Raw genomic sequence first — 13,692 nt, forward strand, 5'->3', positions numbered from 1 at the left:
ACTATTAAACGATTTCTTTATAAACAAGAGCTGTCAATCACATCCACTGCCTATTTCCACTCTGTAATACTCCCCAGCTCCTGCACCTGCCTCAGCTTCTCTGCAGTTCACCTCCCCCCAATGTTTTTATTTCCTCTAGGCCTGACCATTCTAACACTCCTGGCCATTCTCTCATATTCTACACTCTGGGAAAATCCTGAGCTCGCATCCAGAACTCCTCTGCTGTTAGTCCTCCATGCTCAGTCCTTGTTCCCCTATCCTCCCTGTCGTTGCTGAACTACACTGCTCCCAGTCAAGCTATATCTCAGTTTTTAAGTTCTCATCCTAGTTTTCAAGCCCCTCCATCCTCCTTCCCTATCTCTGTAATCTCCTCCAACTCTGTGGCACCACCGTAACGCTTATCTGATTCTGTCCCCTTAAATATCCCCAATTCAAATTACTCTACCATCCGCACTCTCAGCTGGACCCTAAGCTTTGGAATTCACTCCCTAAACCTTTCCACCTCTCTGACTTCTTGCTTCTTCATTACGTACTCCTAAAACCTATCTCTTTGATGAAGTCATCTGCTCTAATACATATTATGTGGTTCTGTGTCCAATCCTGCTAAATAAAACTCCTTTCAAACTCCTTTCGATGTTTTACTGCATTAAAGGCACTATATAAATGCACGTTGTTGTTGTGGAGTTTGGATTGACATTCGTTAATCGTTATTGATTTAAACGTATCATCCCTCGAGGGTAATGTAACTCCAACCAATGATATTGCTTCACTTTTCATCATTAATCTCACTCTTAACAGAGACCACACCTGGAGTATTGTGCACAGTTTTGGTCCCCTTATTTGCAAAAAGATGTTGTGGCATTGGAACATAGAACATTACAGCGCAGTACAGGCCCTTCAGCCCTCGATGTTGCCCCGACCTGTGAAACCCCTCTAAAGCTCATCTACACTATTTCCTTATCGTCCATATGCCTATCCAATGACCATTTGAATGCCCTTAGTGTTGGCGAGTCCACTACTGTTGCAGGCAGGGCATTCCACGCCCTTACTACTCTCTGAGTAAAGAATCTACCTCTGACATCTGTCCTATATCTATCTCCCCTCAATTTAAAGCTATGTCCCCTCGTACTAGACATCATCATCCGAGGAAAAAGGCTCTCGCTGTCCACCCTATCTAATCCTCTGATCATCTTGTATGCCTCAATTAAGTCACCTCTTAACCTTCTTCTCTCTAACGAAAACAGCCTTAAGTCCCTCAGCCTTTCCTCATAAGATCTTCCCTTCATACCAGGCAACATCCTGGTAAATCTCCCCTGCACCCTTTCCATTGCTTCCACATCCTTCCTATAATGTGGCGACCAGAACTGCACGCAATACTCCAAATGCGGCCACACCAGAGTTTTGTACAACTGCAACATGATCTCATGGCTCCGAAACTCAATTCCTCTAGCAATAAAAACTAACACAACGTACGCCTTCTTAACAACTCTCTCAACCTGGGTGGCAACTTTCAGGGATCTATGTACATGGACACCGAGATCTCTCTGCTCATCTACACTACCAAGAATCTTACCATTAGCCCAGTACTCTGTCTTCCTGTTATTCCTTCCAAAATGAATCACCTCACACTTTTCTGCATTAAACTCCATTTGCCACCTGTCAGCCCAGCTCTGCAGCTTATCTTTGTCCCTCTGTAACATGTAACATCCTTCCGCACTGTCCACAACTCCACCGACTTTAGTGTCATCTGCAAATTTACTCACCCATCCTTCTACGCCCTCCTCCAGGTCATTTATAAAATGACAAACAGCAGTGGCCCCAAAATAGATCCTTGTGGTACACCACTAGTAACTGGACTCCAGTCTGAACATTTCCCATCAACCACCACCCTTCTTCCAGCTAGCCAATTTCTGAACAAAACTGCAAAATCACCGTGAATCCCATGCCTCTGTATTTTCTGCAATAGCCTACCGTGGGGAACCTTATCAAACGCTTTACTGAAATCCATATACACCACATCAACTGCTTTACCCTCATCCATCTGTTTGGTCACCTTCTCAAAGAACTCAATAAGGTTTGTGAGGCACAACCTACCCTTCACAAATCTGTGTTGACTATCTCTAATCAAATTATTCCTTTCCAGATGATTATACATCCTATCTCTTATAAACCTTTCCAAGACTTTGCCCACAACAGTAAGGCTCACTGGTCTATAGTTACCGGGGTTGTCTCTACTCCCCTTCTTGAACAAGGGGACAACATTTGCTATCCTCCAGTCTTCTGGCACTATTCCTGTAGACAAAGATGACTTAAAGATCAAAGGCTCAGCAATCTCCTCCCTAGCTTCCCAGAGAATCCTAGGATAAATCCCACCCGGCCCAGGGGACTTATCGATTTTAACACTTTCCAGAATTGCTAACACCTCCTCCTTATGAACCTCAAACCCTTCTAGTCTAGTAGCCTGTATCTCAGTATTCTCCTCGACAACATTGTCTTTTTCCTGCGTGAATACTGGCGAAAAATATTCATTTAGCACCTCTCCTATCTCCTCGGACTCCATGCACAACTTCCCATTACTGTCCTTGACTGGCCTTACTCTTACCCTAGTCATTCTTTTATTTCTGACATATCTATAGAAAGCTTTAGGGTTATCCTTGATCCTACCTGCCAAAGACTTCTCATGTCCCCTCCTGGCTCTTCTTAGCTCTCTCTTTAGATCCTTCCTAGCTAACTTGTAACTCTCGAGCGCCCTAACTGAACCTTCACGTCTCATCTTTACATAAGCCTCCTTCTTCCTCTTGACAAGTGTTTCAACTGCTTTAGTAAACCACGGTTCCCTCGCACGACCACTTCCTCCCTGCCTGACAGGTACATACTTATCAAGGACACGCAGTAGCTGTTCCTTGAACATGCTCCACATTTCCATTGTGCCCATCCCCTACTGTTTTCCTCTCCACCCGATGCATCCTAAGTCTTGCCTCATCGCATCATAATTGCCTTTCCCCCAGATATGACTCTTGCCCTGCGGTATATACCTATCCCTTTCCATCACTAAAGTAAACGTAATCGAATTGTGGTCACTATCACCAAAGTGCTCACCTACCTCCAAATCTAGCACCTGTCCTGGTTCATTACCCAGTACCAAATCCAATACGGTCTCGCCTCTCATTGGCGTATCTACATACTATGTCAGGAAACCCTCCTGCACACATTGGACAAAAATGGACCCATCTAAAGTACTCAAACTATAGTGTTTCCAGTCAATATTTGGAAAGTTAAAGTCCCCAATAACAACTACCCTGTTACTTTCGCTCCTATCCAGAATCACCTTTGCAATCCTTTCCTCTACATCTATGGAACTTTTCGGAGGCCTATAGAAAACCCCTAACAGGGTGATCTCTCCTTTCCTGTTTCTAACCTCAGCCCATACTACCTCAGTAGACGAGTCCTCATCAAACGTCCTTTCTGCCACCGTAATACTGTCCCTGACTAACAATGCCACCCCTCCCCCTCTTTTACCACCTTCCCTGAGCTTACTGAAATATCTAAACCCCGGCACCTGCAACAACCATTCCTGTCCCTGCTCTATCCATGTCTCCGAAATGGCCACAACATCGAAGTCCCAGGTACCAACCCATGCAGCAAGTTCACCCACCTTATTCAGGATGCTCCTGGCATTGAAGTAGACACACTTTAAACCACCTTCCTTCCTGCCGGTACACTCCTGCAACTTTGAAACCTTACTCATGACCTCACTACTCTCAACCTCCTGTATACTGGAGCTACAATTCAGGTTCCCAAGGCAGTTCAGTGGAGGTTCATTTCAGAGATGAGGGGTTTGTCGTATGAGGAGAGATTGAACAGTTTAGGCCTGTACTCTCTAGAGTTTAGATGAATGAGGGGAGATCAAATGGAGGTATACAAGATGCTAAAAGGTATGGATAAAGGAGATGTGAAGCAGGTGCTTCCTCTTGGGGCATTCTAGAACGAGAGGTCACTTCTTTGGATAGGGTTAGCAAATTTAAAACAGATGAGGAGAAACTACTTCTCCCAAAGGGTTGTGAATCTGTGCAATTCGTTACCCCAGAGTGCGGTGGATGCTGGGACGGTGAGTAAATTTAAGGAGGAGTTAGACAGATGTTTAATTGGTAATGGGTTTTAGGGTTATGAAGGACGGGCAGGATGGTGGAGTTAAGGCCAGGATGAGATCAGCCATAATTGAACGGCGGAACAGACTCGATGGGCCAAATGGCCTAATTCTGTTCCTATATCTTATGAACTTATGAACATCTTCTGTATAATGACAACCATAGAATTACTACAGTGCAGAAAGAGGCCACATGACTGCACCAATCCTCTGAAAAAGCACCCTACCTCAGTGTTCCTCAAACTATTTTTCTGGGGACCCATTTTTACCAACCGGCCAACCTTCGGGACCCAACCCGGCCGACCTTCGCGACCCACGCCGGCCGACCTGCGCGACCCACCATTTTCTCTTGCCTTTTTGCTGCTGACAAAAATGGAGGAAATATTTTTGGGTCCTTTTGGCTCTCGTACACGCTCCTCCAATGGAACCTGTTGGATGAAGGTGAAGCCTTCTGGTGTCGGAAAGCATGGAGTCTCCATCTGTCCAAAGTTCTGAATTTTTTTCCTGTAAAATCTTATCAAATAAACCCCCCCTGAACTTGTAAAAAAAAAAATTTTTAATGCGTAAAGTAAATGAAAAAAATGAATAAACCCCCCCCCCACCGAACTTGTAAAAAAAATATAAAATGAATAAAATAAATGAAAAAAATGAATCAAACCCCTCCGAACTTGTAAAAAAAGTAAAATGAATAAAATAAATGAAAAAAAACAAAAATTAAATGAATAAAATAAATGAATAAAAACCACGACAGAACTTGTAAAACAAAAAGCTGCAACCATTAAAAAAAACAGCAGCCGCCCAGTGCATTGCATGCCCGATTATCGTGCGCACATGCGCAATGTGGCCGAAAAAACCATTTAGAGTTATATGGGTAAGATGGGTATAGAATATGGGCCAAATGCGGGCAATTGGGAATTGCTTAGTGATAAAAACTGGGCGGTATGGACAAGAACATAGAACATACAGTGCAGAAGGAGGCCATTCAGCCCATCGAGTCTGCACCGACTCACTTAAGCCCTCACTTCCACCCTATCCCTGTAACCCAATAACCCCATCTAACCTTTTTGGTCACTCAGGGCAATTTAGCATGGCCAATCCACCTAACCTGCACATCTTTGGACTGTGGGAGGAAACCGGAGCACCGGAGGAAGCCCACACAGACACAGGGAGAAAAACTCCACACAGTCACCCAAGGTGGGAATTGAACCCGGGTCCCTGGCTGTGAGGCTGCAGTGCCACCGTGCCACCAAAACATCTGCAACGCTTGGATATGATCAAACTGAAAGCAAAATGACTTGCCAGGAAGTCTTCTATTACATGTTAGGATAAATCCCACAATACTAAAAGACTCACTGTCAGAAATCTGCCTGGAGACAGCAATAGACAGCAGTCGAATGGTCTCAATTGGAATGTGACGCTCCTGGTAACGAGTTTAGAACTTCAAGTGTGAATAACGTATGGAGGAGAAACAAATTATAGACGATTGCGAAGGTCCATAAGATATATATATGTATAGTCAAGGACCTTGATAGTGGCAGGCAGCTGAGGCAAAATCAAAGAGAAACAAAGATATAATTGCCCAGACCCTGAGAAGCCAGAAGAAGCTGTTCCCATCTAGCAGTCTCAGAAAGCAGACAGGCCAGGTTCCAGCCACCAAGCCTGAAGAGCAAGTTTACAGCAAACAAGCTTCTAATTCTTAGAGCCGAGAAAGTGCAGAAGGTCTTTGTAGATCCAGTTTTATGGCAGTGGAGTTCTGCAACACAATCTACAGAGGGTGTCATCCATCGCTGGTGCCTGCTGCTGCAAAGGAGGAGGAACTACCGGAGGAGGAGATGGAGGAACGGCACATCTCCTCTGATGAGTACATCGAAGACGATGACTCTGAGGAAGTCCTCGAGCGTGGGGTATCAATCATGAGGCCATTGCGATATCCAGGTGAGGCAGATGAACTGGTGATGTGCTCATTGCTGTTAGATTGATGGAGGCTGGTGAGGACGTCCCATTATCTTCACACGGCTTCTGTGGACATAGCTCTCCCTTCTGACTAATGGCAACACACACCCTCAGTGAGAAGGCCCCTGTCATGGGGAGGGAGTGGTTGCCCCTAGTTGCAGAAGGGACAGGGCATAGATCCTCACAGAGCCTCTGTGAATGTCTGATTCCTGTCTGGCTGATGGCAGCTCGCTTGCTCTCAATGACTAGGATCACATCATAGTGCTGCAGTGGGGAAAGTTTAACCCCTCCTGACTCTGCGCCACCCTTCGTGAGCTGAACCCTTGAGGAACAATGTCACTGGAAGCAGAGGCAGAAGCTGATGGGGTGACGGGGTCAGCTGTAACTCAAAGGTGCAGAGAGCACATAGGGAGAATGATTGTTTGATGCCAACCTGGTATATTCTCGCAAACACTGTAATTCCCATCGGGATCCAGTCACAACTGATGTTTTCAGTCACTGTAAAGGAATGCCATCAATTTGGGGATGAGAAAATATCAGTCATGATTGAATGGCAGAGCAGACTCGATCGGCCAAGTGGCCTAATTCTGCTCCTATGTCGCATGGTCTTATGTGCTGGGAAGGTTGAACAAAGCACGGGGAGGATGCCCTGGACTGAGCCTTTATCTTGTGCAGGAATCAAGTTTTCACTTCAGGCTGACAGGAACATAGCTCATTCTAACAAGGGGACATAGAAAGGGTGAAATTAGTGGATTAGTGGGGGTTTATTTCCAATAGTGAACATTATGTACCAATGCCCTTGTTGGGCAACTACAACTTCTAAACATTCTTTATCCTGCTGTTACACCTTGGTGCATCCCCAACACCCACAGTGAAGGTGGAAGCAGTCTGCTGACTGCTGTGCCCTTTTGTCTGTGATGTCCTTGGCAGGGGTCCTCTGGCAGACCAAGACTTTGGGGTTCCCCAGCCTGCTGTTGGGGCCCTACTGTGTGGCAGTAATACCCTCCTTGGCTTGGAGCTGAAGTGGTCACAGGAAGAGGGGATTCAGATGGGTAGGATAGCCCCTGGCTGGATGGCCCAGGGCTGTGCACCAACTGGCCCTCTCCCTCCCTGTGGGGGCGTCTGGCTTCCTTCTCTGGAAGGGCAGCTGGAGTGAGCTCCAGGTGAAGCAGACATCCCTTCCTGATTTCCCCTACCTTTTTATTTGTTCCTGGGATGTGGACATCGCTGGCTGGGCCAGCATTTATTGCCCATTCCTAATTGCTCTTAGTGACTTTTCAGGCCATTTCAGAGGGTATTTAAGAGTTGTTATTGACATTGCTGTGGATCTGGAGTCACATGTAGGCCAGACCAGGTAAGGACGGCAGATTAACATCCCGAAAGGACATTAGTGAACTCGATTGTTTTTTATGACAATTGACAATGGTTTCATGGTCATCATTCGGCTTTTAGTTCCAAATTTTTATTGAATTCAAATTGCAACATCTGCTGTGGTGGGATTGGAATCCAGGTCGGCAGAGCATTATTCTGGGTCTCTGTAATACTAGTCCAATGATAGTCCCACTATATTACTACAGACCCCAACATTGTGACCCTTCACAGTGCTCAACCACACCCTCCAGCAGTGCAGAGACGCACACCTCAGTATTGTCCTCCTTTTTCACATTTTCTCCCAGATTTACACCCAACAATAAACAATAATCAGTAACGAATGTAATGTCAATCCCCATATCAATAACAACGATCCCATCCTCCCACCAAACCCCAAACATTGGCCTGCACGTCAACATAAACAAATGACAAAAAGGAATCAGGAATCACCCATAGTCACCATAAACACATACAGTCCCCCTCCCTCCAACCCTCCCAGCACCCCCCTAATGTTCAATGTGATCTAATTCTTGAAAGTGCATAATGAATAATGCCCATGAATTGTAGAACCCCTACATCCTTCCCCCTCAGTTCAAATTTGACCTTTTTAAGCGTTAAGAATTCAAACAGGTCCCCCCACCACGCCAGGGCACAGGGTGGAGAGGTTGATCTCCACCCTAACAGGATTCGTCTTCGGGCGACCGACGAGGCAAAGGCTACAACATCTGCGTCCGCACCCGTTTCCAACCCTGGCTGGTCCGACACCCCGAATATGGCCTCCCAGGGACCCGGGTCCAGTTTCACGAGCACCACTTTAGAGATTACCCTAAAAACCTCCTTCCAGTCATCCTCCAGTTTTGGACAGGACCAAAACATATGAACATGGTTTGCGCCCCCTCCCCCCCCCAACAACATTCACACACATCTTCTACCCCCTCAAAGAGCCGGCTCATCCTCTCCCTTGTAAGGTGCGCTCTGTATACCACCTTCAGCTACATCAGCCCCAACCTCGCACACGAGGTGGAGGCGTTCACCCTCTGGAGCACCTCACCCCAGAACCCCCTCCTCCATACCCCCTCTCAACTCTTCCTCCCACTTTGCCTTGATCCTTTCTAGTGACGCCTTCTCCTCCTCCAAAATAGCCCTGTAAACTGCCGATACTACCCCCTTCTCCAGTCCCCCTGTTGTCAGCACCTCCTCCAGCAATGTGAAAGCCGGCTCTACTGGGAAGCTCTATCTCCTTTCTGGGAAAGTCTCGAACCTGCTTGTATCTAAATATTTCCCCCTGCTCCAGCATTTCCCTTGACCCTGCCCCCAACCCAAAGTGCTGTCGAAACTGCCTCCAAATTCTCAACTAAGCTATTACTACTGGACTCTCTGAGTATCTCCCCGGGGCCGCCGGGAGCGGTGCTGTTGCTAGCGCCTTCAATCCCAAACCCCTACCCAAACTCTCCTCCATTCTGACCCATTGGGAGTCAACCCCTCTGACCCAGCTCCGTACCTTCTCCACATTCACCACCCAGTAATAACACATCAGGTTCAGAAGACCCAACCTCCTGCCTGCCTTCCTCTCTGTAGTAGCGCCTTTTTAATTCTGGCCACCTTCCCTCCCCATATGAACGAGGTAATCATCTCTTTAATCTCTCTAAAAAATGCCTTTGGCTGGAAAATTGAAAAATAAACAGGAATCGCAGCAGCACATTCATTTTTTAACCGCCTGCACCCGACCCGCCAGTGACAGAGGGAGACCGTCCCACCTTGCCAGATCAGCTTTCACCCTCCCCACCAAACTAGAAATATTGTACCTACGGAGCCCATACCCCAATCTCGAGCAACCTGCACCCCCAGGTACCTAAAGTGAGTCCCTGCCTTACGGAATGGCAGAATGGCAGCCTCCCCCCCCCCCCCCCCCCCCCCAAAGCCCTGCCCCACCCCTGGCCGAGTCACCACATAATATTCACTCTTGTTTAGATTTATTTGTACCCTGAGAAAGACCCAAACACCCAAAGCAGGTCCAGTATTCCCCCTATTGACGCACTTGGTTCCGACACTTATAACAAATCATCGGCAAATAAGGACACCCTGTGCTCTATCCCCCCTGCACTATCCCTTTCCATACCCCGAACTTCTCAATGCGATGGGATGTGTTAGGCAGGTTGGTTCGACGTTGACTGCAACTGGATGCAGGGAAGCTAGAAACAAACGTCTGATACCTGAGATGATCCAACACTGTTTTATTTAACTATGGGCTGCTGTACATGTTCAGCTGTGGGTTGACACTCTACTAATCCTACTGATGACTTCTTACTGGCTTGACCAGACTTACTAGCTACCACTTGGTAATAGTGCTCACTAACTTGTGCATTCGGACTGTCTCAGTATCTGGGTCCTGAGAGAGCGGGAGTCTTAATGCCCTGTGGGCTTTATAGCGGTGGTGTCCTGTCTGGTGATTGGTTGTTCTGTGTTTTGTGTGTTCATTGGTCATCCTGTGTGTCAATCACTGCCTGTCTGCATCTCATATACATGAGTGGATATTATGACACGATGGCCAATGGCTCAATCGCGAGTGCAAACAGCAGGGGGGGGACAGCAGACGGTGGAGAGGAAAGTATTCTGAGCTGATGTTATTTGTGCGAACAATGGCCCTCGGCTCCTTGTATAATAGCTTTACCCAGTCCACAAAACTGGGTCCAATTCCAAACCGCTCTAGGACGCCATCAAGTACCCCCATTCTACCCGATCAAACGCTTTCTTGGCATCCAATGCCACAATCACCTGTTTCCTTCCCCTCCGCCAGTACCATAACCACATTCAATACCCTCCTAATGTTCGAAAAGAGCTGCCTCCCTCTCACAAACCCTGTCTGATCTTCACCTATCATCTTCGGGAGGCACTCCTCTAGCCTACCTGCCAGTACTTTCGCCTCTTTGTGCCCATGTTTAAAAGTGATATGGGCCTATATGACCCACACTCCGCCGGATCCTCATCTTTCTTAAGTAACAGGGAAATCGATGCCTGCCCCAAGGTTTGTGGTAACACCCCCTTCCCTATCGCCTCCTCAAACATCCCCACCATCAGCAGTACCAGCTTATTTTTGAATTTTTTATAATATTCCACCGGAAACCCATCCGGCCCTGCCACCTTCCCCGACTGCATCCTCCCAATCGCATCTTTTATCTCCTGCTCCATTATCGCCCCTTCTAATGCAGCCCTGTCCCCTTCCCTAACCTCAGGTACTCCAGCCCATCTAGAAATTCCTACATCTCCCGGCCTCCCCCAGGTGGCTCTGACCTGTACAATCTCTCATAGAATTCCTTAAAGACCTTGTTAATCTGATCTGGAGCTACCACCAACTTCCCTGCCCTGTCCCGCACCTGGACAATTTCCCTTGTGTCCACGTCAGGGATGGCCCCACACACCTTCTTTGCGAATTTGACTTTGTCCCAATTGGGACCGTATACACTTACCAGAGCCACTAGCCTCCCCTCCAGCACCCCTGTCACAATCACATACCTACCCCTCTGATCTGCAACCACCTTCTCCACCTGGAACCGTACCCTTTTGCCCCCACCTTCTTATCCACCAACATCATACCACCAGGCCCTGCCCCATGAGCCTGACTCATCCCTTTCCATTATTAACATCGAACCCCCTCCCAGAATCCCCCCTGCACTTCCCCTCTAGAAAATCTCACCCAGTATCGATCCTCCGGCCCACTTGCTCGCCTCGTTGGCCCATCAAAACCTGACAACCAGGCTCCAATGTCCGCAGCCAGTGGGACCTAGTTCTAGAGAAGGTTTGGGATCACAATGTCTGATCCACAGCAGGCTGAGGCAGGGGCACCCAAGGGTGCCAGCAATCGGAGGACCGCTGGACGCCAGGAATCTGCTGAGTCAGGCGTCAAGTTCATTATTGAACTTTTAAAAAAGCAGAAGTAATGCTTGGAATGGAAGGGTGCAGATCTCAAACTGCTCATTATCATTCATTTATTATAGAGAACTCAACTGATTGTATTCATAGAACATAGAACATTATAGCGCAGAACAGGCCCTTCGGCCCACGATGTTGCACCATCCTGTGAAACCCTTCTAAAGTCCCTCTACACTATTCCCTTATCGTCCACATGCCTATCCAATGACCATTTGAATGCGTTTAGTGTTGGCGTCTGTAATGATTCTCAATCACACCTTCCAGACTAACAGCCTCTAGTTTGTGCCTTCTGCTGAAGTCAGTATCTTAGGAACAGGTTAATTCCTACTGCATATTGGAACTTAACTAAATTCCTTTATCTTTTACTGTAGGGTTCTAAATTCAGAATGTCCTTAACTAAATCTTTATGAATGAATAAAGAAAGAAATCAGCAGTTTGCGTAAGTTGACATATCCACTATCCGAGATATTTTCAATATTATTTTGTGAAAGGTTGAAAGCATGGGGTGGGAATCTCCGTTTCTGAAACATTGGGCGCGATCCTCCGGCCTTGTTACACTTGCGCTCCAGCGTAATGAGGCCGGTGATACCGGGAGAGGCCAAAAATAGGGTGCGGGATTCTCCAACCCCCTGTCGGGTCGGAGAATCGCCGGGGGGGGCGGCGTGAATCCTGCCCCCACCGGCTGCCGAATTCTCCGGTGCCAGGGATTTGACGGGGGCGGGAATCGCGCCGCGCCGGTCGGGGGCCGTTGCGCAGTGCCCCCCCCCCCCCCCCCCCCCCCCCCCGCCGATTCTCCGGCCCATGATGGGCCAAGTGGCTGCCCGTTTTTGGCGGGTCCCGCTGACGCATGTTACAACAGGTATTTGCTGGCGGGACCTGGCTCTGCGGGCGGCCTCCGGGGTCCTCGGAGGGGCACAAGGGGTTCTGGCTCCGGGGGCAGCCCCCATGGTGGCCTGGCCCGTTATCGGAGCCCACCGATCCGCGGGCGGGCCTGTGCCGTTGGGGCACTCTATTCCTCCACGCTGGCCGGTGTAACAGTCCGCGATGTAACAGTCCCCTGCGCATGCGCTGGGGTGAGGCCAGCACACGCTGGTGCTCCCGCGCATGCGCCAAGTCGCGCTGGCTGGCGGAGGCCCTTCGCCGCCGATTCGTGTGACACCAAGCCCCTTCCGCGACAGCCTTGCGGCGCAAACCACTCCGGTGCCGGCCTAGCCCCACTTAACCACTTAAGCCCCATTTCCATACAATCAACGAGAGTCACCTGCCATCCATCGGCTTCCTGTCATTCAGCGCCCTTCCCAGCAAGTGTTCACGCTGGGGTCGATTAGTTCTGCTTTTGACAAATGTGAACCTGGTGGAAGGGCTTCTTTGGGAGCCGAGGAGGGGAGTAGCCACCTTTGTTCACAAAGAGATGCTGGGCGCTGGGACTGCCACCTAGTGGTCGGCGAGGGGTGGGGGACCCTCCGCAGGGGTGGGCCGCTATGGGAGGGTGGGGGGGGAGGCACTAGGGGGCAATTGGGGTGGGGACAATTGCTCACAGTACCACCATGCCAACCCTTAGATCCCAACCCCAGTCCGGGGGCAACCCCTGTCCCTGCCCGTCTGCCCCACCAATCGCCCATAACCCACACCGACTGCTGAGGTCTCTGACTACGCGGCTGAAGGCAATCGCTAATAGGGAATTGCAATCGTGGTGAGCACATGCCACATGCCAAGTGGGTTCTCATGGGTAAGTGGACCATGTAGCAAGTGGGAGTCATTGCCTAGCATTCCAATCACACCTTGATGTTTGGACACTGTGTGGGAGCGAACACCACACACGAAGCAGCCGGTGGCACAAAGTTCAAAGTGGGCTGATAGCGGTGTGCGTAACTGCATGGCTGTCTTGCCGGCTGTGGCACTGGTGTTCCGTGCCCATCCACCCTGACGCCACAACCCACCTCCTGGCCACCCCCTGCTATTCCCCCCGACCCTGGCAGAAGCTCCATGGCCAGCGGTACAACTGTCAGCGAACTATGGCGATGTTGGACACTTTCCGTACCCCCCCTCTCTCCCTCAGCAGCCGCCACGCCGGTTTCACAATTTTTAAGAGCACAAGTGAACGCACCGTCGGAAACTCGGCCCATCGGAGGCGGAGAATGATGAGGCCCCGGAGAATACCGGGTCGGGTGCGGTAATGATATGCAAATGGTGTCTACTGTACGTGCGTTCTGGAATTCATTGACGCCATTGTTGATGTGTTGGAGCATTGCGATTTAGCGTCAAATTGGCACCTGCTGCGATTTTGGCGT

The sequence above is a fragment of the Scyliorhinus canicula genome, chromosome 10, assembly GCF_902713615.1.
Source record: "Scyliorhinus canicula chromosome 10, sScyCan1.1, whole genome shotgun sequence".
NCBI lineage: Eukaryota > Metazoa > Chordata > Chondrichthyes > Carcharhiniformes > Scyliorhinidae > Scyliorhinus > Scyliorhinus canicula.